The sequence below is a fragment of the Ranitomeya imitator genome, chromosome 6 (genome assembly GCF_032444005.1).
Source record: "Ranitomeya imitator isolate aRanImi1 chromosome 6, aRanImi1.pri, whole genome shotgun sequence".
Classification (NCBI taxonomy): domain Eukaryota; kingdom Metazoa; phylum Chordata; class Amphibia; order Anura; family Dendrobatidae; genus Ranitomeya; species Ranitomeya imitator.
The window spans coordinates 51,271,532-51,299,348 of record NC_091287.1 but is presented as its reverse complement, the minus strand read 5'-3'; the positions used below and the strand labels follow the sequence as shown (position 1 = coordinate 51,299,348).

Below are 27,817 nucleotides of genomic sequence, written 5' to 3'. Positions count from 1 at the left end.
AACCACACTCCTTTTGCGGTACCTGTACTTTATCTAACCAACCCTGAACTGTCTGATTCAGAATAACTCTTTATAATTACTGTACACAACGCAATCCCACCCTCGGGCTTCCCCGCCCCCCCCTCCCCCTTTTTCTTTTCCCCCATTTGTGTCTTACTCCATCTCCCCCCTACCCCTTGTAGTTGTTTGATTAAAGAACTACGTGTTATTAGCTTACACGCTTTTTATGCACACGTTGATTTACAGTTTGTAATGATACTTGAGTTATTGCATCATTTGTAAACTTGAAAATGTTTCAATAAAAACTTATTGTTGAAAAAAAAAAAAAAAAACACCTGAAGCTAGGAGGCGGAGTGCACGATCAGAAGGCTAAAGAATACATTTCAAAAACCTGACCGGCACATCCAAACATAGACTAAGTGTGAACAGGTGCTGAACCTAGAGTCGCCAACTCGTATATAGTTAAGTAAATAAGGCAGCACACTGCAGCGCTAAAACATGTAAACTTGAAAACATGAAATTTGAACTGCATTACTGCACTAGAAATATGAAAAATGAGAGCTTTTAGCGCATAAAAATGGCCAATTTTATGTTTACCTGGTAGCCCCTTTACGGCATCTCTCTTATACCAGGTCCTAAAACTTGCCTTACCTCGCTGAGAATAAACGTCTCCATCTGAATGGGTACATGTGAAAACCTCTTCCTAGACTAAAATTCTCTCTCTCTGTGGAGGGGTATTGGACCTGCTGTAATTAAAACACCTGAAGCTAGGAGGCGGAGTGCACGATCAGAAGGCTAAAGAATACATTTCAAAAACCTGACCGGCACATCCAAACATAGACTAAGTGTGAACAGGTGCTGAACCTAGAGTCGCCAACTCGTATATAGTTAAGTAAATAAGGCAGCACACTGCAGCGCTAAAACATGTAAACTTGAAAACATGAAATTTGAACTGCATTACTGCACTAGAAATATGAAAAATGAGAGCTTTTAGCGCATAAAAATGGCCAATTTTATGTTTACCTGGTAGCCCCTTTACGGCATCTCTCTTATACCAGGTCCTAAAACTTGCCTTACCTCGCTGAGAATAAACGTCTCCATCTGAATGGGTACATGTGAAAACCTCTTCCTAGACTAAAATTCTCTCTCTCTGTGGAGGGGTATTGGACCTGCTGTAATTAAAACACCTGAAGCTAGGAGGCGGAGTGCACGATCAGAAGGCTAAAGAATACATTTCAAAAACCTGACCGGCACATCCAAACATAGACTAAGTGTGAACAGGTGCTGAACCTAGAGTCGCCAACTCGTATATAGTTAAGTAAATAAGGCAGCACACTGCAGCGCTAAAACATGTAAACTTGAAAACACGAAATTTGAACTGCATTACTGCACTAGAAATATGAAAAATGAGAGCTTTTAGCGCATAAAAATGGCCAATTTTATGTGTACCTAGTAGCCCCTTTACGGCATCTCTCTTATACCAGGTCCTAAAACTTGCCTTACCTCGCTGAGAATAAACGTCTCCATCTGAATGGGTACATGTGACAACCTCTTCCTAGACTAAAATTCTCTCTCTCTGTGGAGGGGTATTGGACCTGCTGTAATTAAAACACCTGAAGCTAGGAGGCGGAGTGCACGATCAGAAGGCTAAAGAATACATTTCAAAAACCTGACCGGCACATCCAAACATAGACTAAGTGTGAACAGGTGCTGAACCTAGAGTCGCCAACTCGTATATAGTTAAGTAAATAAGGCAGCACACTGCAGCGCTAAAACATGTAAACTTGAAAACATGAAATTTGAACTGCATTACTGCACTAGAAATATGAAAAATGAGAGCTTTTAGCGCATAAAAATGGCCAATTTTATGTTTACCTGGTAGCCCCTTTACGGCATCTCTCTTATACCAGGTCCTAAAACTTGCCTTACCTCGCTGAGAATAAACGTCTCCATCTGAATGGGTACATGTGAAAACCTCTTCCTAGACTAAAATTCTCTCTCTCTGTGGAGGGGTATTGGACCTGCTGTAATTAAAACACCTGAAGCTAGGAGGCGGAGTGCACGATCAGAAGGCTAAAGAATACATTTCAAAAACCTGACCGGCACATCCAAACATAGACTAAGTGTGAACAGGTGCTGAACCTAGAGTCGCCAACTCGTATATAGTTAAGTAAATAAGGCAGCACACTGCAGTGCTAAAACATGTAAACTTGAAAACATGTATTCTTTAGCCTTCTGATCGTGCACTCCTCCTCCTAGCTTCAGGTGTTTTAATTACAGCAGGTCCAATACCCCTCCACAGAGAGAGAGAATTTTAGTCTAGGAAGAGGTTTTCACATGTACCCATTCAGATGGAGACGTTTATTCTCAGCGAGGTAAGGCAAGTTTTAGGACCTGGTATAAGAGAGATGCCGTAAAGGGGCTACCAGGTATACATAAAATTTGCCATTTTTATGCGCTAAAAGCTCTCATTTTTCATATTTCTAGTGCAGTAATGCAGTTCAAATTTCGTGTTTTCAAGTTTACATGTTTTAGCGCTGCAGTGTGCTACCTTATTTACTTAACAATATTTGCCATGTATCCATGAAAATCGGATGCAATACGGATGAAAAAAACTGCCTGAGTGATATCCGGTTTTAACGGAGGTACATAAAATAAGCTTGTCTATACTAATCTTTAAAAAAGTAAAAATCAGCCATCACTCGGCTGACACATGGATGGCGTGCCATATTTTTCTTTTGCGAACCCATTGATTTGAATGGGCGAGGTTGATATGTGACTTATGATTTGTGATAAATAAAAAAAGAATATGTGTCACATAATGCAGTGGCGCCGCTATCATGGGGCAAGTTGAGCCCTTTGCTTCAGGCGGCAGTCGTCACTGAAAGACAGGGGGCAGCAGAGCGGCGGTCAGAGCACCTGGTGCCGACTCTCCATAATCCCTGACATCAGCTGTCACTAGTGCGGTGAGTGCACCCCTGCTCACAACCCACGGTGTGCAATATCAGCTGGTCATCCCTGCACCCGCAGAGCAGCTAACCACATATTGGCTGCTGTGTGCAAACAGGACCTGTGATGAGGTCACAGGAGGGGAGGAGTCAGGGGTCACATGATCGGGCCTCCATGGATTGCAGGACTCTGCTGTGCTGGTTGCCATGGTAAGTGTATGAGGTGTATGGAGCGGAGCAGTGTGTGTATGAGGTGTATGGAGCGGAGCTGTGTGTGTATGAGGTGTATGAAGTGGAGCTGAATGTGTACGAAGTGTATGGAGCGGAGCCGTGTGTGTATGAGGTGTATGGAGTGGAGCCCTGTGTGTATGAGGTGTATGGAGCGGAGCTGAATGTGTACGAGGTGTATGGAGCAGAGCCGTGTGTGTATGAGGTGTACGGAGCAGAGCCGGGTGTGTATGAGGGGAACGGAGCGGAGCCGTGTGTGTATGAGGTGTATGGAGCGGAGCCGTGTGTGTATGAGGTGTATGGAGCAGAGCTGAATGTGTACGAGGTGTATGGAGCAGAGCTGAATGTGTACGAGGTGTATGGAGCGAAGCTGAATGTGTACGAGGTGTATGGAGCGGAGCCGTGTGTGTATGAGGTGTATGGAGCGGAGCTGAATGTGTATGAGGTGTATGGAGTGGAGCCGTGTGTGTATGAGGTGTATGGAGCGGAGCCGTGTGTGTATGAGGTGTATGGAGCGGAGCTACATGTGTACGGAGCAGAGCCGTGTGTGTATGAGGTGTACGGAGCAGAGCCGTGTGTGTATGAGGTGTACTTATACAACAAATGTAGGCGGGCACCACTACTGGGGTCTCCCATCACATGCCATAGAAAGATACAATAACCAACACAAGAGAAAAGGAGGCATGCATAAAACGGGGATCACCACACAATAGATTTTTCAAAAACATCATTAATTTTTATTAGAACAAGACACAAAACACTGCAAAAAGGTTAAAAACATTTAAAAGTGCAAACAGCAAATAAATTGACCCATAATAGGGTCATGCCCTAGTCAAACCCCACACCACAAAATAACTTTGTATAACGCTAGAGCTCAATCACAGAAAAAACAATGTCGCCCTAAAATTATGATGAGATAGATATTAATATTAAAATTCGTCCCAGGCTAATAAGTTCCAGAGCATAAAAAATGCAAGCTCCAAACCTGTACAGGCAAATGCATGTCCTTAAAAAGATCCACCTGTATCTTTTTTAAGGACATGCATTTGCCCGTACAGGTTTGGAGCTTGCATTTTTTATGCTCTGGAACTTATTGACCTGGGACAAATTTTAATATTAATATCTATCTCATCATAATTTTAGGGCAACATTGTTTTTTCTGTGATTGAGCTCTAGCGTTATACAAGGTTATTTTGTGGTGTGGGGTTTGACTAGGGCATGACCCTATTGTGGGTCAATGTATTTGCTATTTGCACTTTTAAATGTTTTTAACCTTTTTGCAGTGTTTTGTGTCTTGTTCTAATAAAACGTAATGATGTTTTTGAAAAATCTATTGTGTGGTGATCCCCGTTTTATGCATGCCTCCTTTTCTCTTGTTTTGGTTATTGTATGAGGTGTACGGAGCGGAGCCTTGTGTGTATGAGCTGTACGGAGCTGAGCCGGGTGTGTATGAGGTGTACGGAGCGGAGCCGGGTGTGCATGAGATGTATGGAGCGGAGCTGCATGTGTATGAGGTGTACGGAGCAGAGCCGGGTGTGTATGAGGTGTATGGAGCGGAGCCAGGTGTGTATGAGGTGTATGGAGCAGAGCCGGGTGTGTGTGAGGTGTATGGAGCGGAGCCGCGTGAGTACGGAGTGGAGCCATGTGTGCAAGGTGTACTGAGCGCAGCCGCGTGTGTAGGAGTAACTATGTGTGGCCATTATACAGTATGGAGCATCATGTCAGGAGGCCATTATACAGTATGGAGCAACATGTGTGACCATTATACAGTATGGAGCATTATGTGTGGCCATTATACAGTATGGAGCATCATGTGTGGCCATTATACAGTATGGAGCATCATGTGTGGCCATTATACAGTATGGAGCATCATGTGTGGCCATTATACAGTATGGAGCACTATGTGTGGCCATTATACAATATGGAGCACTGTGTGGCCATTATACAGTATTGAGAATAATGTGTGGCTATTATACAGTATGGAGCATAATTTGTGACCATTATACAGTATGGAACAGTATGTGTGCCCATTATACAGTATGGAGCACTGTGTGGCCATTATACAGTATGGAGCACTGTGTGGCCATTATGAAGTATGGAGCATCATGTGTGGCCATTATACAGTATTGAGCATAATGTGTGGCTATTATACAGTATGGAGCATCATTTGTGACCATTATACAGTATGGAACATTATGTGTGCCCATTATACAGTATGGAGCACTGTGTGGCTATTATACAGTATGGAGCACTGTGTGGCCATTATACAGTATGGAGCATCATGTGTGGCCATTATACAGTATGGAACATTATGTGTGCCCATTATACAGTATGGAGCACTGTGTGGCTATTATACAGTATGGAGCACTGTGTGGCCATTATACAGTATGGAGCATCATGTGTGGCCATTATACAGTATGGAGCACTGTGTGGCCATTATACAGTATTGAGAATAATGTGTGGCTATTATACAGTATGGAGCATAATTTGTGACCATTATACAGTATGGAACAGTATGTGTGCCCATTATACAGTATGGAGCACTGTGTGGCCATTATACAGTATGGAGCACTGTGTGGCCATTATGAAGTATGGAGCATCATGTGTGGCCATTATACAGTATTGAGCATAATGTGTGGCTATTATACAGTATGGAGCATCATTTGTGACCATTATACAGTATGGAACATTATGTGTGCCCATTATACAGTATGGAGCACTGTGTGGCTATTATACAGTATGGAGCACTGTGTGGCCATTATACAGTATGGAGCATCATGTGTGGCCATTATACAGTATGGAACATTATGTGTGCCCATTATACAGTATGAAGCACTGTGTGGCTATTATACAGTATGGAGCACTGTGTGGCCATTATACAGTATGGAGCATCATGTGTGGCCATTATACAGTATGGAACATTATGTGTGCCCATTATACAGTATGGAGCACTGTGTGGCTATTATACAGTATGGAGCACTGTGTGGCCATTATACAGTATGGAGCATCATGTGTGACCATTATACAGTATGGAACATTATGTGTGGCCATTATACAGTATGGAGCATCATGTGTGGCCATTATACAGTATGGAACATTATGTGTGCCCATTATACAGTATGGAGCACTGTGTGGCTATTATACAGTATGGAGCACTGTGTGGCCATTATACAGTATGGAGCATCATGTGTGACCATTATACAGTATGGAACATTATGTGTGCCCATTATACAGTATGGAGCACTGTGTGGCTATTATACAGTATGGAGCACTGTGTGGCTATTATACAGTATGGAGCACTGTGTGGCCATTATACAGTATGGAGCATCATGTGTGGCCATTATACAGTATGGAGCACTGTGTGGCCATTAGGCTAGGGTCACATTGCGTTAGGGCAGTCCGTTTAGCGCATAGTGCTACGGACTGCGCTAACGCAATGTCCCAAAAGGGATCGCGTTAGCTGATCCCGCTAGCGCAGATCCCCGATCTGCGCTAGCGAGGAACGGACCACGAACGCTGCAAGCAGCGTTCGCGGTCCGTCACTCAAATGACGGCAAATCGATAGCGCACGCCCAATGTGGGCGTGTGCTAGTGATGCGTTCGCCATTACAGGCAATGGCGGCGTTAATGGACTACGTTACACCGCGTTATGCCGCGGTGTAACGTAGTCCGTTAAACGCAGTCACATAACGCAATGTGACCCTAGCCTTATACAGTATGGAGCACTGTGTGGCCATTATACAGCATGGAGCATCATGTGTGGCCATTAAACAGTATGGAGCACTGTGTGACCATTATACAGTATGGAGCATCATGTGTGGCCATTATACAGTACTAGATGGTGGCCCGATTCTAACGCATCACGTAGTATATTGCACAGCCCACATAGAATATTGCCCAGCTACGTAGTATATTGCCCAGTCACGTACTATATTGCCCAGCCACGTAGTATATTGCCCAGTCACGTAGTATATTGCCCAGCCACGTAGTATATTGCCCAGCCACGTAGTATATTGCCCAGCTACCTAGTATATTGTCCAGTCATGTACTATATTGCCCAGCTACGTAGTATATTGCCCAGTGATGTAGTATATTGCCCAGCCACATAGTATAGTGCCCAGTCACGTAGTATATTGCCCAGTCAGGTATATTGCCCAGCCACGTAGTATATTGCCCAGTGATGCAGTATATTTCCCAGCCACATAGTATATTGCCCAGCCACGTAGTATATTGCCCAGTCACGTAGTATATTGCCCAGTCACGTAGTATATTGCCCAGTCACGTAGTATATTGCCCAGCCACGTAGTATATTGCCCAGCTACGTAGTATATTGTCCAGTCACGTACTATATTGCCCAGTGATGTAGTATATTGCCCAGCCACAAAGTATATGGCCCAGTCACGTAGTATATTGCCCAGTCACATAGTATATTGCCCAGTCACGTAGTATATTGCCCAGCCATGTAGTATATTGCACAGCAACGTAGTATACAGCACAGAGCCACGTAGTATACAGCACAGACACGTAGTATATTGGCCAGTCACGTAGTATATTGGCCAGTCACGTAGTATATTGCCCAGCCACGTAGTATATTGCCCAGCCACGTATGTAACAGGTTAAAAATGACTTAAAGTAAAAAATAAACATATACTCACCTTCCGAGGGCCCCTTGTAGTCCTAGCGCCTGTGTGCGGTGCACGCGGCAGCTTCAAGTCCCAGGGTTGGTATGAGCTCAGGACCTGTGATGACGTCGCGGTCACATGACCGTGACATCATGGCAGGTCCTTCTCGGATAGCATCCTTGGCACCGGAACCTGCCGCTTGCACTGCCGAGGACAGGGCGCGACCTCGGAGGGTGAGAATAACGGTTTTTTTTTGTTATTATTATTTGTAACATTAGATATTTTTACTATTGATGCTGCATACGCAGCATCAATAGTAAAACGTTGGTCACACAGGGTTAATAGCTGCGTTAATGGAGTGCGTTACACCGCGTTCCATTAACGCTGGCATTAACCCTATGTGAGGGCTGACTGGAGGGGAGTATGGAGCGGGCACTGACTGCGGGGAGGAAGGAGCGGCCATTTTGCTGGCGGACTGTACCCGTCGCTGATTGGTCGTGGCAATGGTCGTGGGCATTTTGCCACGACCAATCAGCAACTTGGATTTCCATGACAGACAGACAGAAGGACAGACAGAAAGACGGAAGTGACCCTTAGACAATTATATAGTAGATGGAGCACTATGTGTGGCCATTATACAGTATGGTGCATCATGTGTGGCCATTATACAGTATGGAGCATTATGTGTGCCCATTATACAGTATGGAGCACTGTTTGGCCATTATACAGTATGGAGCATCATGTGTGGCCATTATACAGTATGGAGCACCATGTGTGGCCATTATACAGTATGGAGCATCATGTGTGGCCATTATACAGTATGGAGCACTGTGTGGCCATTATACAGTATGGAGCATCATGTGTGGCCATTATACAGTATGGAGCACTGTATGGCCATTATACAGTATGGAGCACTGTGTGGCCATTATACAGTATGGAGCATCATGTGTGGCCATTATACAGTATGGAGCATCATGTGGGGCTCATAATACTGTATGGAGCAATATATGGGGCTCATTATACTGTATGGAGCAATATATGGGGCTCATTATACTGTATGGAGCAATATATGGGGCTCATTATACTGTATGGAGCAATATATGAGGCTCATTATACTGTATAGAGCAATATATGGGGCTCATTGTTCTGTAAGGAGCAATGTGGTGCCCAGAATACTGTATGGAGGACTATACTGTCTGATTTATGACCTATTGTAGAATGTACAATAGTTATCACTCATGTAATGTATGGGGGGACTGTATATGAGATGGGAGCCCTATATGGGGGCTGTACTGTATATGTGTTTGGGGGGGTGGACACCGTTTAGAAGTTCGCCTCAGGCAGCAGTGTGGCTAGGTTCACCCCTGACATAATGTGGACACTCAATGGGCCAAAAAACACAGACATGGGAACACTATAGACTATAAAGAGTATATGTGCTATATATATAAAAAACACAGCAAAAGTATGTAAAACATGGACATGTAAATAAAGCCTTAAAGGTCACGTTCACACGTTCAGTATTTTACATCAGTAGTTTTAAGCCAAAATCAGGAGTGGAACAATCAGGGGAAAAGAATAATAGAAGCACGTCACTACTGTATTTATCACCCACTTCTGATTTTGGCTTAAAAATACTGATGTAAAATGCTGACCAAATCCTGAACATTCACAGAGTCACATGGCCAAATAGTAAGAAAGGGACAGCACTAGGATGCAGCACGTATGGCATCCATGTGCTGTCTGAGTTTTTCATGGACCCATAGACTTGAAAGTGCAAATCTGATTTGTGATTCGGATAGAACATGTGCATGAAAGATGGACATCAGAATGACGCCTTTGCACAATGATAGCCACACCGGTATATACTACTATGCAGGGGCGTAATGACCGCAGTCAAAGAGGTTGTGACTGGGCCAGTGCGGGTGAGGGACCCGCCATCACAAATTTCAACTGGATGTGCGCTCTCGGACGCACATTCAGATGAAGAATACTGCAATACACCCTGCCGGCCAATCAGAGGCTAGCAGCTGGCGTTGGCATGCATTTGATTGGGGGGCACATTGGCAGTGACATCATGCGCTCCTGTTACTTGCATACTGAAGTTAGCTGCCGGCTTCAGAAGAGGACTCTGTGCGGCAGGGAGTGGATGGGATGTGAGTAGAATCATTCCTTTTTTTTTTCTATGCATTAAAGAACAGAGTCAGAATGGGGGACTTGTATATAGCAGAATTGGGAACATACCAGGATGGGGATATACAGTCATCAACAAAAGTGTTGGCACACTTGAAATTATTCTAGAAAATTAAGTATTTCTCCCAGTATATAATTTTCAGGTTTTGTTATACACATGCTTATTTACTTTATGTGTATTGGAACAACACAAAAAAAATCAGAAAAAAAGGTAAGTAGGACATAATTTCAGACAAAACCCCAAAATGGGCTTGACAAAACTGTTGGCACCTTTCCAATAACTTTGTTACAAGCATGTGATGCTTATTCAAACTCACCTGTGGCAAGGAAAATGTGTGGGCAATATAAAAATGACACCTGAAACCAGATAAAAAGGGGAGAAGTTGGCTTAATCTTTGCATTGTGTGTACCACACTAAGGGCTCATACTCACTTGAGCGAGACTCGGATGAGTCTCGCACGGCAATACCCGGCGCTGCTGCCGGCACTCAGATCGGAGCGTGCGGCCGCATAGGAATACATGCAGCCGCATGCTCCGCTCCTCTGTGCCAGGTGCAGTGCTGGGTATTGCCGTGCGAGACTCATTCGAGTCTCAGGCAAGTGAGTATGAGCCCTAAGCATGGAAAGCAGAAAGAGAAGACAACTGTCTGAGGCCTTGAGAATCAAAATTGTTGAAAAATATCAACAATCTTCAGAGACCTTGATGTTTCTTTGTCGATGATGTGCAACATAGACCAGAAATTTACAACCCATGGCACTGTAGCTAATCTCCCTGAACTTGGAAGGCAGAGAAAAATTACCGAAAGGTTGCAACTCAGGATAGTCCGGATGGTGGATAAGCAGTCCCAATTAGGTTCCAAAGAAATTCAAGGTGTCCTGCAGACTCAGGGTGCATCAGTGTCAGCGTGAACGATACGTCGTCATTTGAATTAAATGAAATGCTATGGCAGAATACCCAGGAGGCCCACTGCTGACACAGAGACAGAGAAAACCTAGACTGCAGTTTGCCAAAATATATGTGAGCAAGCTAAAATCCTTCAGGGAAAGTGTCTTATGGACAGATGAGACCAAAATAGAGCTTTTGGTAAAGCGCTTCATTCTACTGTTTACTAAAACATAATTAGTCCTACAAAGAAAAGAACACCCTACCTACAGTCAAGGATGGTGGAAGCTCAAAAAATGTTATGGTGTTGCTTTGCTGCCTCTGGGTGCCTTGACAGTGTTCAAAGCATCATGAAATCTGAAGATAACAAATGGATTTTGGGTCGCAAAGTAGTGCCCAGTGTCAGAAAGCTAGGTTTGCGTCCTAAGTCATGGGTCTCCCAGCAGGACAGTGACCCCAAACATACTTCCCGAACCACCCAAAAATGGATGGAAACAAAGAGCTTAAGAGTTCTGAAGTGGCCAGCAATGGGTCCGGATCTAAATCCCATTGAATAACTGTGGAGAGACCTTAAGATTGCTGTTGGGAGAAGACGAAATATGAGAGACCTGGAGCAGTTTGCAAAAGAAGAGTGGTCCATAATGCCAGTTGAGAGGTGTAAGAAGCTTGCGGATAGTTGTAGGAAGTGATTGATTGGAGTTATTTATTCCAATGAGTGTGCAACCAAATATTAAGTTGAGGGTGCCAAAAATGTTTTCCACCTCATTTTTGGTGATTTGTGTGAAATTATGTCCAACTTAATTTTTTTTCTCTTTTTTCTTAATGTTGTTCCAACACACTAAGAAAATAAACATGTGTATGACAAAACATGTGTAATTGCAATAATTTTCTGGGAGAAATACCTCATGTTCTGGAACAATTTCTAGGGTGCCAACACTTTTGGCGATGACTGTATATAACAGGATGGAGCCTGGGATGGGGGATACACAGCTCTCGCAAAAATTAGGAGACCACTGCCAAATTTTCAGTTTGTCTGATTTTTCTCTTTATAGGTATATTTTTGAGTAAAATGTAAATTGTTCTTTTATTCTTTAAACTTCTGACAACATGTCTCCAAATTTCCAAGCAATAAATTTTGTATTTTTTTTCTGAAAAGTTGAAATGGTCAAAATTAAAAATAATGCATTGCTTTCAGACCTCAAATAATGCAAAGAAAACAAGTTCATAATCATTTAGAAACAACAATACTAATGTTTTAACTCAGGAAGAGTTCAGAAATCAATATTTTGTGGAATAACCATGATTTTTAATCACAGCTTTCATGCGTCTTGGCATGCTTTCCACCAGTCTTTCACACTGCTTTTGAATGACCTTATGCCACTCCTGGTATAAAAATGTAAGCAGTTCTTCTTTGTTTGATGGCTTGTGACTAACCATCATCCTCTTGATTACATTCCAGAGGTTTTCAATGGGGTTCAGGTCTAGAGATTGGGCTGCCCATGACAGGGATTTGAGTGGGCGGCACGGTGGCACAGTGGTTAGCACTGCAGCCTTGCAGCGCTGGAGTCCTGGGTTCAAACCCCACCAAGGACGACATCTGCAACGAGTTTGTATGCTCTCTCTGTGCTTGCGTGGGTTTCCTCCAGGCACTCCGGTTTCCTCCCACATTCCAAAGACATACTGATAGGGAATTTAGATTGTGAGCCCCATCGGGGACAGTGATGATAATGTGTGCAAAATGTAAAGCACTGTGGAATATGTTAGCGCTATATAAAAATAAAGATTATTATGTGGTGGGCCTTCATCCACACATTGATTGACCTAGCTGTGTGGCATGGCGCATTGTCCTGCTGGAAAAACCAGTTCTGAGTTGTGGAACATTCCCTGAGCAGAAGGAAACAACTGTTTTTTCCATGATAACCTTGTATGCGGCTTGATTCATGCGTCCTTCGCAAAGATTAACCTGCCTAATTCCAGCCTTGCTGAAGCATCCCCAGATCATCACCGATCCTCCACTAAATTTCACAGTGGGTGCAAAACACTGTGGCTTGTACGCCTCTCCAGGGCTCCGTCTAACCATTAGATGACCAGGTGTTGGGCAAAACTGAAAATTTTACTTATCAGAGAAGATTACCTTATTCCAGTCCTCTATGGTCCAATCCTTATGGTCTTTGGCAAACTTCAGCCTGGCTCTCCTTTGCTTCTCATTGATGAAAGGCTTTTTTCTAGCTTTACATGACTTGAGTCCTGCCTTTAGGAGCCTGTTACGAACTGTTCTTACCGTGCACGTCACCCCAGCTGCTATTGGCCATTCCTTTTGTAGGTCACTTGATGTCATCCTGCGGTTGCTGAGTGACATTCAAATAAGATGATGGTCATCCCGGTCAGTGGAGAGTGGTTTTCGCCCTCTGCCGGTCTGTAGCTTTGTTGTCCCCAATGTCTGCTGTAATGGACTGCCATCTTAGAAATTTTAAGGATGGAGGCAACATGACACTCACTGTATCCCTCTGCTAGTAAAGCCAGAATTGAGCCCTTCTTTTCCTCACTAAAGCCTTTTCTTTTCAACTCCTTTGGCATGGTTAAAAGTTATTTTTCATTCCTTTTACTTTTGGGATATTACTAGCACTTGTTTTGCCATCCAGCTTGTCCTATTGCAAGAGGATTGTGAACACCACAGCAGGGTTTTTTTTGTATACTTTCCTTCATTAAATAAGATTTGGTTCAGAAGCACATTAAAGGGAACCTGTCACCCCCCCCCCCCCAGGTGTTTGTAACTAAAAGAGCCATCTTGTGCAGCACTAATGCTGCATTCTGACAAGGTGGCTCTTTTAGTTCTTGGTGCTGTAACTGCAGAAATAATCAATTTTGCAATTTGTCCAAAATACCTTGAAACAGTCCTGGCGGAATTTGGCGGAAAAAGCACAGTGCTGATATTACATGGAGCCTTATTGCATATGTGAACATACCTTTAGGCCTCATTCAGCTATCTGTTGTATTTCCCATGTACGTACGTATTATTATCCGTGTGCTGGACCTTATTTTCATCACTGGTCAGAGTGTCCGTTTTTGCCTTCACCGACTGTGTTGCAAAGCTTCTCTTACCGACTGCAATGTTAAAAACATACAGCACATAGACTGCACACGGATGACATATGTGTGCTGGCTGGGAACTTCATAGAACACAGTATGTGAAAAACAGCATCTTAATGAGGCCTAAGGGCTGGCTCATGTGTTGTTTTTTTGTGTGCGTTTTTTTCCATGTTACAGTATCAACACAATGAATTTGATTTCTGAAATCTTATGCGCCTGCTGCTTATTTTGAACCTTAAGGGTGTGTGCGCACGGTGAGCTTTGGACGGTGCGTATTTTTGCTGCGTCAAAAACGCAGCGTCTTTGCTGGAACAGCGTCTTCCAGTTTCAGCAAAGTTGATGGGATTCATGGAAATCTCATGCCTTCTGTGCTTTTTTCTTCTTACTCAACATAAACTGAGTTTTAAATCCGCATCATGTCAATTTCTCTTGCGGGTTCGCTGACTTTTATGTATGGATTTTCCTCATAGACTTGCATTAGATGCGGCAAATCCACAGGTAAAAAGGCACATGCGTTTGTAGCATGTTTTCAAGGTGGAAATGTGGCGCCCCAGGGTCCTGGTCATCACAGTGGTATTGCTTTCCTCCAAGGGAGAGTGATGCTACGTTCAGAGGCAAGGAAGGATAATTGCATCCAGGTACCACAAACATGCCACACATTCACACTCCAGGCCACCAGGGGGAGCTTCTGCTCCTATTTATTAGGTGACTCCCCATATATATATATATATATATAACTGGTAGTCTGTAGGGAAAGTTAGTTGGTGCCAGACATGAGTCTGAGGAGGACAGAGGGTCCACGGAGCTGTGCATGCCCTCAGAGCTGCAGCTCCCAGAAAGAGACATTTTGAAGGTAGAATTGTATTGCTGCGAGCATGAAGGTAGTCAAAGCAAAGGAGAGGATACCAGAAGGGGACCAGCCCCGAACAGGCTGCTTCCTTCTGAGGCACAGAACACCGGTAGCCGGGACACCGAGGTAGTAAGGACCTCTATGCCTTACTTCAGAGACCGGCAGGACAGCTGAACTTTACGTTACCTGTCCGCACCTACACCCAGGAGGCACGGTGACACCCCACAGAGCCGGGTTATCTAAGAGACCCTATAAAGAGGCTCAAGTCACCAGTCATACGGATTTTGTCCTATCCGACTACGGGGGACAGAGAGAGAAACACCACATCTGTGAGGACCTTATTCGAAGCTTATGCAGTAAGAGACTACACCATTACAGCGCAAGGGAAGGCTATTGATTTCCACCTGGACAAGAGGACTCTGGACTTGCCTCTGGACCAGCCGGACTCTGCCTACCCTGTGGTCCGGTGCTCTGGATTGTGGATGCTGAAGTCTTCAGTAAAGGTAAAGAGACTGCAACCTTGTGTCCTCGTTCTTCTCTGCGCCTCTCACCATCTGCCATCTACACACCGGGAGCCCTGGGGATATACTTCACCTGTGGTAAGTTATACCATCTAGCTGCCATAACATCACCCCAGCGGACCCCTAAAAGCAGTGTCGGTCACCCTGACCGAATACCACAGGTGGCGTCACGAACATAAACTCTATCCCTTTAAAGACCTTTCCCTTTTATATGGACGTCCCAGGGCCACGGACTGGGTCAGCCACCGTGACATCCTCCTGTAAAGTACTGGACCCGGTACCAAATACCCCATTGCCCTGATGGGGCGCTCCAGAAACACAATAAAAAACGCATGTAATCCACACATGACTATCAATAACGTTTTGTCAAAGTCAAATAGCAGGAAATATCCAGAACAAAGCAGCTTTACTTCAAACATGACATATCGAAAAGAGATGAAAAAAACGGAGAATCAAAAAACGTGATAAAAATGCATGTAAAAAAAATGCACTGAAAAACGCAAGTAACCTAATTTACATAGTAAGTGTAGAAATTCTGCAAGAACAAAAACTTATCAGAAGCTCATCGTGGGAACGTAGCCTAAAACTCAGCAGCGTACCCGCAAAAGAGATTCATATTTTGCAGAACACACACCGCAGGTCAATTTACACTATGTAAAAAAAAAAAAAGCACAGAGGGCGTGAGATTTCTATAAATCCCAAATGTAAAGTGCTACGGAATATGTTGGCACTATATAAATAAAATTATTATTATTATAAATTATAAAATCCCATCCACTACCCTGGATCTGGAAGATGCTCAGTTTTTGATGCAGCGAAAATACACAGGGTCATAAAATCATCATGGACACAAAGCTTCAAGCTATGCTCCCATGATGAGCTTTTGATGTTGCAGATTTTCTGTGTGACGCCCCAGGGTCCTGGTTGTCACAGTTGCATTGCTTTGCTCACGGGGAGAGTGATGTCATGCTTGGAAGCGATGGAGGATTCCTTTTGACAGGTAATCAGCACATACAACACTGTTCTGACTCCAGGCCAGAAGGGGGAGCTCTACACCCTAACGTGCCGGAGAGCGAAGCTCAGGAGTGTGACAACAGGGGAGAATAGCTGGGACTGGGCTACATCCATGATTGAGCGCAGACACCAGTAGCCAGAAGACCAAGGCTTTTGTGGGACTCTAAGACACATAGCAGAAACCGGCAAGAAAGCTGGATTATACATCACCTGTTCGCCCTAACACCTAGGAGACACAGTGACACATAGAGCCGGGGTCATGATAGAGACCCTGTAAAAAGGGGTTTTAAACAGCTGACATGTGCCCGCAATAGCGACGGGTGAAATCGCGATTCAACCGCCACTATTAACTAGTTAAATGCCACTGTCAAACGCTGACAGCGGCATTTAACTACCGCTTCCGGCCATCGGGCTGGAAATGAGCGCATCGCCGACCCCATCAAATGATCGGGGGTCAGCGATGCCTCAGCATAACAACCAGAGGTTTCCATGAGACCTCTATGGTTGTTGATGCCGGCTTGCTATGAGCGCCACCGTGTGTTCGGCGCTCATAGCAAGCCTGCAATTCAGCTACATAGGAGCGATCTGAGCATCGCTCCTATGCAGCAGAGCTGATCGAGTTGTGCCAGCTTCTAGCCTCCCATGGAGGCTATTGAAGCATGGCAAAAGTAAAAAAAAAAAAAGTTTAAAAAAAAAAAAAGAAAAAAAATATAAAAGTTTAAATCACCCCCCTTTCGCACCATTCAAAATAAAACAATAAAAAAAATCAAACCTACACATATTTGGTATCGCTGCATTCAGAATCGCCCGATCTATCAATAAAAAAAAGGATTAACCTAATCGCTAAACAGCGTAGCGAGACAAAAATTCAAAATGCCAGAATTTCGTTTTTTGGGTCGCCGCGACATTGCATTAAAATGCAATAACGGGCGATCAAAAGAACGTATCCACACCAAAATGGTATAATTAAAAACGTCAGCTCGGCACGCAAAAATAAGCCCTCACCAGACCTGAGATCCCAAAAAATGGAGACGTTACGGGTATTGGAAAATTGCGCAATTTAAAAAAAATTTTTTTTTTAGCAAAGTTTGGAATTTCTTTTTACCACTTAGATAAAACGTAACCTACACATGTTTGGTGTCTATGAACTCGTAATGACCTGGAGAATCAAAATGGCAGGTCAGTTTTAGCATTTAGTGAACCTAGCAAAAAAGCCATTTGAAAAATAAGTGTGGGGTTGCACTTTTTTTGCAATTTCACCGCACTTGGAATTTTTTTCTAGTTTTCTAGTACATGCTAAAACCAATGATGTAGTTCAAAAGTAGAACTTGTCCTGCAAAAAATAAGCCCTCACACGGCCATATTGCCGGAAAAATAAAAAAGTTATGGCTCTGGGAAGGAGGGGAGCGAAAAACGAGAACGCAAAAATGGAAAAGGGCAAGGTCTTGGAAGGGGTTAAGGACCGGACCCGGTACCCCACGGTCCTGACAGGCGACTCATTTGCACCTTTTTACTCAGCGTGAATCTGCAACATGTCAATTTCTTTTGCGGGTACGCTGAGTTTTATATGCACATTTTTCTCATACACTTGCATTAGAAGTGGGTAAGGTAAGAAGCGCAGATGTGCTTTTAGTGCATTTTTGCTGCAGAAAACAACTAAAAACGCATGTAATCCGCACATGAGTGTATCACTAACGCCAAATACCAGGAAGTATCAAAAAACAAAGCCGTTTCATTGTTACATGTTCTATCTGTAAACAAACAAACATAGATTTATCATGTTATCATGTTAACCTGTATGAGATTTGACTTTGGGAAAGCAAGATTTAATGACAGCTGATATTTGAAAGTGATGGATGAAAAAATATAAATTAATATCCCCCCCACCCCCCCCCCCCAAAAAAAAAAAAATTGCTACATGAATATATATGCATTTATTTTTTGTAAAATTCAATCTGCAATGTAAGGAGCTGAAGGTTAATAACCAGCAGCTCAGACAGTGAGTCCTGCTCCCTCCCATTTACAACAGCACACAACCCTGTGAGTCAGCTCTGCACTGAAAACACACACAGGCATCACATTACACCAGCCCACTGCCAAGGTAGGTGAAAGACCTCATACATATGCAAAGCAGGAAGTTTTGGTTTTTTTTTTAAATTTTATTTTATTTTTTGTCCACAGTTAGCAGATTCATGTAAATCCTCCATGATTGACAGCTGATCACATTCCTAGAACAATGCTGTCTCTGGAAAAAAAAAAAAAAAAAAAAAAAAAAGTTTCAGCTCTGGTCATAAGAATCAAGGACAGAAACCTTTTTTTTTTTTTTTTTTACTTTTTTTTTTTTTTCTGAAAGGGGGCTGATCCACATTGTTAATCTTTACCACTTCCCTGGGAGAGAAAGGGAGGGGCAGGGGGAGGGTTTTTTTTTTTTTTAGAACTCACTCACTGCTAGGGCCATTTTATTTGTGGGCAGCATGGTAAGAATCTTGCCAGTAAGTAATAAACTAAAGCCCTGGTGCACCATAGCCTTATTGCTTATCACCCCCCAGGAGCAGGTTAGTGATTACAGATCAGGGGTAAAGGAAGTGAGAATTCCCTTGTATCAGATGATAAACAATGCCTGCATCAGATATTGTTACATTGTAGCAACTTGTCCCCCTCCTCCTCCATGACATCACTGCAATCTGATTAAATGGTGGAGGTGTGATTGATTCAGGCTTTATGTAAACAGATCAATCTGCTGGGTCTGATTGTATCCTGCACAAAGGTTGTGAGCACAGTAGGTGCTGTAGTTTGGCTTTCACATATATATAAAAAAATAATAATAATAATCAGGTTTGTGTTTTGTATGATAGGAGTTTTAAAATGGCACACTGCCTTTTTTTCCAGGCTGCAGAAGGGGGTGGGGGGGAGGATAGTGCAGACTGGAGGGACACTGCCCTCCCATCCAATCACAATCCGCCTATTTGCCATTGCAAAGTTGTTAACCCCAGAGTCTTGTGGTTATGCCTCTGCTTCTATAATCTTCTTTGGCTTTTTTTTTTTTTTTTGTTCTTCTTCTTCTTCTTCTTACAAAGCTTGAAGATTGAGGAAGAAAACCTTCTGTGTCATCAGACATCATGGAACTACTAAGTAGGACTTCTTGCCTTCCCAGCCATTTCGAGAGGTTTGCAAACCCATCTGCTTCTTCTCCTTCTTCTTGGAAATTGTTTGACAAAACCCAGGTCGTCATCTCCTTTAGATATTGTTTGAAATCGTTCCTCTCTATGGCTTCCCATCGCCTGGCGGAGAGGTGAGTGCGTTATTAATTTTAATTCAAGTTCTTTCCAAAGTGGGGGCAAAAAAAAAAAAGTGGGTGGATCTGGTAGGAAAATATATAATAATGTTTATTTGTTTTTCTTTTACACTATACTTTTTTTTTTTTTTGGAACTCCCAATGCGGATTGTTACATTGTATTTAGAACACTATTACACTCCCTATCTTTTATATTATTGTTATGCTTTTATTATTTTTTAAATATTACTTGACTGTCCATAAATATCTCTTAATATTTCGAGTATCCTGCTCTGCGTTTTGTAGCTTCCACCATAATACAGTACTAATAATAAAAAAAACTAATATACATAATATAAAATTTATATATATATTTTTTTCTTTTATAATGAAATGAATGTATCAACAGATTAATTATTTCTCTGCTCGGCACATCTGGTGTATGTACATGGCGTTAAATGATCTGAATCGTTTGTTTAAAGGAAAGTAGAAGGAAGGAGGAGACGGTGACACAAGAGGTTTATTATATTCTAAGTTATGGCTGGTACTAAATGGTGGCTGTTCTTATTCGTGAAGATCAACTCCCTCTATGGCGATGACGGTGTAGAATGACACCGGAGGAAGATGATATATGGATATATACTCCCCTCTTGGCCTGATTGTTATTAAGCTGGAGACCATTAAAAATAAATTGTAGGATTTTAATGTCCCTTTTTTTTTTTTTTGTCTTTTTTTTTTTTTTTTTTGCACACGGTGGGAGTTTTTTTTTTTTTTTAATACATTGATCTGTGTTGGTGGCGCTGTGGTGCTCTTAACCAATTTTATATGTCAGTTACACTAAGAGAAAGGGTAGAGAGGTGGGGCAAGGCTTGATCTGATCGGTGTACATTATGTGCTAAAGATGTCATTGTGTCTGAGTAATAACTGCAGCGTAGAACCAAATGTTTTTTTATTTTTTTTATTTTTTTTTAATCATTTTATCTGCGGTTTCTTATACAGAACCCGGTCTAATCAGCATTTCTGCCCAGACAATGCTGGAACAACAAGAAGAGTCTGAACCATTTTGTAAGAGGCTCGCCAGCGTTAATACTGTATATAATTTCCCCTTTTTTCCTGTTGTTGTACTATGTTTGAATAAAAGGAATAATATTCTAATACTTTATTATAAATCTATATAGAGTTCTTTTAGAAATCAACCGAAAAAAAAAGTTATCACTTTGTGTTTGGGGTTTTAAGTGTCTGTCGATGAGAAAACTGTAGCAAAAAAGTGTTTTTGGGTTTTTTGTTTTTTTTTGGCTTTTTTTGAAAAGATACATGTCTGACCCCTCCCCCCCCACTCAACAGGCAGGCTATTTTCTTAGGGAGGGTTTTTAATTTATTTTTAAGTTTTATAAGTTCCTAATTTTTGCTGCCCAATTCCCTGTTTAGTTTTATATGAAATCACCTCACATGTACATGTTGTAAGTCCCCATTACTGGGACATACTGAAGGACAATGTGTTCTATGAAACTGCACAAAAGAATTCAGCAGTTTTTTTTTTTTTTTTTCTACCCCCCTCTCCCTCCCTTATCTGCTGACAAAATGGCTGTTCCTTTAATTGGAATCCTCTATGTGAGAGTTCTTGACTCGGTGTAATCCTCAGATTAATTTAAGACGATGTGGAAAGCTGGAAAACGTTAGTATTTTGTAGCTTTTGGTAAATTAGATTGCTTGTTTTTGCTTTTTTTTTTTTTCCAGTAAGCACTCACTAATTGAAACAGACTAGGAAGTGATCGCAAATACAATGTACAAGGGTAAAATATATGCTGTGTATATATAAAATCGATATTGCCCTCATATATATATATATATTTTTCTTATTGCACTTGATTTGGGACAGAGAATAGACTGTTTATGCCCCATTCACAAGGGCCAATCCATTGAACGACAGTCATTTATTGACCTATCTCTGTATGTACAGGACGATCAATAAAATAATTGTTCTGCCTGCGTAGAATATCACGACTGGAGATGTGCATCCAATAATGATTTTGAAGGCGGCTTAAAAATCTTCACACCTGACGAACAGGCACCTGAGGAAGTCTGTTGTTTTAAACACCATACATATGTTTTTTTTGTTTTAAATAAACATTCTCGTTTCCCCACGGGTCCTTTTTTTTGTTATTACTATCACCTCTGGTGGAAGCCCCTCATTCCTGGATTTTTGTTTGTTACACCTGGCCTGGCCTGTTTTTTTGCTGGCCTGTTTAGATGGGCCAATAGTCGGGACCGAGCGTTCCTACCAACTCTTGTTCCCTAAATGGGCCATTCGAAACTTGACAACTATACACGTTAGACGAAATGTTGGCAGAACCCTTCCGTTTCCGTGTTTGGCTGCATCATCCACCTTTGTAATATGTACGGGGGTCTCCCACCTCTCCCTTGACAGCAGGAATTGAGCGCGGTGGATTTCATCCTGCCCTATCCTTTGTTCTTATAGCCGATAAGCCTGTGCTAGAGGTTTCTGGTGACGTCCGCACCCCTCCTTCCTTTTTTAAGGCCTTACTCAGACTTCTGTGTTTCACATACATGTTAAGTCGGAGTATTTCATAGAAAGATCACGTTGCCCCTAATAGTCAGTGGGCCTTCTTATATGTTCGTATTTCTCAGACTTCCAGTCTGTAAAAAAAAAAGAATACTTGTCAGTTTTTGATCTAAATTGTCAACCGCCCATTCATATAAATAGATCCATGAAAGAAACAGTCAGCGCTCTGATGTCATCTGAGTGGTGTCCGTTCTTATGGTTTAACTTAGTCTTAGTTTTTCTTGTTCCAAAAAAAAAAAAAAAAAAGAAAGGGTGCGTCCATACGACCAAATCATTGAATCGTACTCAGTCCAATGTCACCGTGCACATATGCGATTTGTTTTTGTTTGCTTGTTTTCTCTCTGACCAAGTGGTTCCAGGAGAAAAAATTGCAGCATGCATGATCAGCCTCCAATAATCGGATCGCACTTGGCCATTCAAGTCTATGGATTCGTCAACAACATTGACCGCACTCACATGACATCCAATCATGTTCATGTTATGATCAAAGTCTGATTAGCATAATCTGACCGTTTTTTTTTGGGATGGAGAACATAAGGTCATGTGACCCTAGCCTTGGGGTACGATCTGTGCATACATGTGTATATGAGCCAAAAGAACACTTTGTTGGCCTCCGATGGTTGAATGGAACCCTATAAATACATTTGCCCCTTTTTAAAGGAAGCCCCTTTCCCAATGAATACACCAAAGTTGGGGCTCAAGCAGACAAGACACAGCCTTATCCATTTTGAGGTTATATGGTCAGATTCAATTTAGTTACTCAGGAACAAAAAATTCAAGTTGGATGTTAGATTAAGCGCATACCCAAGCTGTGAAAATAGCCTGAAAGTTCATGGCAATAAAACAGGCAAGTCTGCATTCACATGTCAGTGCAGAGATTGCAATCCCCGGACAGACTGCAGGTCTCCTGACCCAAACAAACAACCTCATATTCTTACATGAAGCTGTTTGTTTGGGTCAGGAGACCCATGGTTGGACCGGTTATTACGGTCTGTTGATAAGCCATGGAATGCGGATACAAGAGCGCCTATTTTTTGTTGTGGAGTGGTCCATTGACTTCACCATTTCCATTGGGTAAAATCTCTTGCAAAATTTCTCAAAAGGACATGGTGAAGAGCCACAAGATGCCTTGTTGGACGTGCCATCTGTTTCTGAGGTTTTGGGGTATGACTGATTACAAGAATGGGCTCTTTTTACTTTACTAAATACAGCGACACAATCATTCATGTGCGACTATAGTGGAAGCCAGAAGATGCGGTGGCTCTTCACCAAACACAGCAGCGCCTTCATTCTTGTGATTTGGTTGGGGTCCCAACGTTGGTCAAATTGTAAGAACTAACATTAGAGTACTATGTTCTCCAAGGCCTCATTCAGACAACTATTTTTTTGCAAGAGAAAAACTGTTCTAAGGGTTATGGTCATTGTGGCTTACAACTCCTAAAAGGGTGGATAATTCCAAGCGGAAGCCGCCAGGAGCTTGGACCGGTCACTAATTTTAGATGCTTCACTCCAGAACATATACAAATTGTTCTGACATTACTATAAATGTATTAATTCCTTTTTGAATTTTTTCTTGACACTTTTTCTGATGGAATCCGCCTGAAGAAGTCATTGTGTGCACATACCCTGCGGCCTCATACAGATGTCTTTGTTTTGGTTTTTTTAATACGAGTGATATCTGTGATTTTTCGCAGATGGCACTCAAACCTATGATATTCTATGGGGTTATTCACATTTCCAATTTTTTTTCCTCAGACTGAGTGGTTGATGGAAAATAATGGAGATTTGTCGGACTATTATATGGGGGTCAGATCAGAATCAGCGATGCAAGTCCGAGTCCATGAAAAAATCTGACTGCACCCAGATTACATCTGTGTGCAGTCCGATTTTCATGGACAGTCAGAAAGGAGAAATTATTAATTTCTCCACGTATGAGAAAATCTGATGGCACTCGTACCACGCTCTGATCAAACTTTGATCAGAATAATCAATCCGATTTTTTTATTTATTTTTTTTATTTATTTTTCCCTTACCCCAAAAAACCTGGTGTCTAAATAAGAACGTGAATTACAGTCTCATGATTCGCTTTTGATCCAAGGAAAACATGCAGTGTCTTACAATTCCAGCAAAATGGATGGGATTTCCAGAAATCTCCTGCCCGCTGTGCTTCCGAGGTGCGCTTAATACATGTTGAAGAAGAAAAAAAAATGCAATGGAAAAAACGCAAATAACCTAATTTTAAATAAGATGCAGAAATTCCACAATATCAACAACTCAACAAAAGCTCATTGTGAGTATGTAGTCTAAGGCTGTGTGCACACGATGCGGAATTAGAGCGGATTATTCCGCGCAGAAATGCTGCAGATCCGCACTGTGATTTACAGTACAATGTAAAGGTACCTTCACATTAAGCGACGCTGCAGCGATACCGACAACGATCCGGATCGCTGCAGCGTCGCTGTTTGGTCGCTGGAGAGCTGTCACACAGACAGCTCTCCAGCGACCAACGATGCCGGTAACCAGGGTAAACATCGGGTAACTAAGCGCAGGGCCGCGCTTAGTAACCCGATGTTTACCCTGGTTACCATGCTAAAAGTAAAAAGAAACAAACACTAGATACTTACCTTCCGCTGTCTGTCCTCCAGCGCTGCGCTCTGCTTTTCTGCTCTCCTCCTGTACTGTCTGTGAGCCGGAAAGCAGAGCGGTGACGTCACCGCTCTGCTTTCCGGCTCACAGCCAGTACAGGAGGAGTGCAGAGCACAGCGCTGGAGGACAGACAGCTGTAGGTAAGTATCTAGTGTTTGTTTTTTTTAACTTTTAGCATGGTATCCAGGGTAAACATCGGGTTACTAAGCGCAGCCCTGCGCTTAGTTACCCGATGTTTACCCTGGTTACCAGTGAAGACATCGCTGGATCGGTGTCACACACGCCGATCCAGCGATGTCTCCAGGGAGTCCAGCGACGAAATAAAGTTCTGGACTTTATTCAGCGACCAACGATCTCCCAGCAGGGGCCTGATTGTTGGTCGCTGTCACACATAACGATTTCATTAACGATATCGTTGCTACGTCACAAATAGCAACGATATCGTTAACGATATCGTTATGTGTGAAGGTACCTTAAATCAATAGAAAAAAAAAAGCTGTGCTAATGGTGTGGAAAAATCCGCCTGAAAACCACTGCGGAACAAAAGAAGTAGCATGCTGCTTCTTTTGTGCGTAACTGCAACATTTCTGACCCCTTCCATAATAGAAATCCGCAGGGGTAAAAAATGCAGAAAATCTGCATCAAAAATGCGGCAAATCCGCACCTGCGTTTTCTGCCAGGAGATGCGGATTTTGTGCGGAAAATTCTGCACCCCAATCCGCAACGTGTGCACATAGCCTTAGGGTGCATTTACACTGTTAGTGATGAGCGCATGTGCTCAGATAAGGTGTTTAGACATGTAGCCTGCACTTCCCATGCGCACAGAACGATCGGTAATATGATTGTTCTGTATGTAGGCATTGTCATTGTTCTCAGCAGTACATCCTGTTAAAGGGAACCTGTCACCCCCAAAATTGAAGATGAGCTAAGCCCACCGGCATCAGGGGCTTATCTACAGCATTCTGGAATGTTGTAGATAAGCCCCCAGATGTATCCTAAAAGATGAGAAAAAGAGGTTAGATTATACTCACCCAGAGGCGGTCCCACTGCAGTCTGGTCCGGGGCCTCCCATCTTCTTACGATGGCGTCTTCTTCTTGTCTTCACGCTCCGACGCAGGCGTAGTTTGTCTGAGGGCAGAGCAAATTATTGCAGTGCGCAGGCGCCAGGAAAGGTCAGAGAGGCCCAGCGCCTGCGCACTGCAGTACTTGGCTCTGCCCTCAACAGTGCAGATAAAGTACGCCTGCGCCGGAGCCGCAGCAGGAAGCAAAGAAGAGGACGTCATCATATGAAGATGGGAGGTGCCGAACTGGATCGCGACGCCTATCAGATCGGATGGCCCGCCCGCCCAGGTGAGTATGATCTAACCTCTTTTTCTCATCTTTCAGGATATATCGGGGGCTTATCTACAGCATTACAGAATGCTGTAGATAAGCCCCTGATGCTGGTGGGCTTAGCTCATCTTCCATTTTGGGAGTGACAGGTTCCCTTTAAAAATCATGTTACTTGATGAATGAGCATTTTCCTCGATCATTGGATGATTGGCGGCCTGTTTGCACTGCCCAACTATCAGGGAAACGAGCATTACTAGAAACTATTTCCAATTATCAACTGTTAAAGGACAAAGTTTCCTCCACAAATTACTAAACTTATGGTATCAAAGGGGGAACTCTCTTTGCACCTCTAATGAGGTCCGATATTAACTATTATCGCCAAACTTGACTACTAATAATTAATATCCACTTAATACCATAACGTTATCTTTACCTTATACTACACACTAACTGTTATCTTTTCCTTATACTATATACTAACTAGGACAAAACCGTGTATCAATAAAGGGGATTTATCACACACACACATACACATACACACACACACACGTCTGCAGTCTATAACATACATATATATATATTTATACCCAAGCTGGCAACTATAATATATAAATAAATATATATACACACACAATATATGGAAATTACAACTTTAATACAGTAATCTCACTACAGTATACAATAATATAACAATATCACACAGTAAAAACCCACCCTGAATTACCTGTCTACATCACCCAAATCACACATACAATATCAGCCCTCCCGCCTATGTCTCAGCTATCCCTGAGGCCTCGTATACTCAGCCATGTGTGTAAGTCCATCCTTGTCCCAGGAATCCAGCAAGGTAAGAGAGAGCGAGGACCACCTGGTCTTGTCCCTTATATGTGACCAACTATAAGAGGTGAGTCCAGCCCCAGGTGTGGGGGATGAGGTCACGGTCTTTTGTCCGCTAAGATACATCCCCTCAGTCCAAAGGCCGGGTTCACACTGCGTTAATAGCAGCCCGTTCAACACTTACGTTAACGGGCTGCTATTAACGCAAGTGCCGTATTGGCAGGGCGCTAGCGTAGATAGAGCAGATAGAGCTAGCAGATGCTACCCTGAGTGCTTAAAACATTATGTATTTAGTTGTGAAGTGGGTACCAGGCCTCCAGTAATGTGCTCCCCTTGCTGTGCCAAAGTTGCCCCTAGTACTGTTGAGGGACAATATTATTATTTTATTTTTTTCTTGTTTTGCATCAGTTAAGTATATGTGCACACACAGGGCTTCTCCACTATGGGAGATGTGCAGCATGAAATGCCATCAAGCCGTGGACTTAAAATCCATCTCACAAGTCAATTCACATAGTTTTATGTTAACTCTCCACCACAATTCTGCTACTGTAACGTGCAACAGAAAAGCCTCTGTAATATAAACAGGAGGACAGTGAGTCAAAGAAATATGCCAATAGTAACAAATGTGAAAAAGCTTTATTAATAGTGAGATAAACAAAAAACAAAACAAAAAAAAAAAACAGAACTGTTTAAAAAGTATCTATAGTTCAAATGAGCAATCAACACAGAATATGGCAATATTAACAACAGGTGTCAAGCGAGATTCCAATTAAAATAGAAAAGCCTCTGTGTATAC

At 42.6% G+C, this 27,817-nt stretch overlaps 1 protein-coding gene across 5 annotated transcripts in view; it reads left to right on the top strand.

Annotated features, from left to right (window-relative positions):
* The window catches only part of EPC1 (enhancer of polycomb homolog 1), a 218,719-nt gene that overhangs the window by 73,737 nt on the left and 117,165 nt on the right, over positions 1 to 27,817 (top strand). The window contains exons 1-2 of one of the 5 annotated variants that reach the window (XM_069729663.1): positions 18,809 to 18,825; positions 19,426 to 19,640. The gene's annotated coding sequence lies outside the window, so the exon portion shown is untranslated. Of the gene's footprint in view, positions 1 to 18,808; positions 18,841 to 19,054; positions 19,128 to 19,326; positions 19,641 to 27,817 lie in introns of those variants that run through there. The other 4 variants (XM_069729664.1, XM_069729662.1, XM_069729665.1 and 1 more) reach the window with 4 other exon arrangements.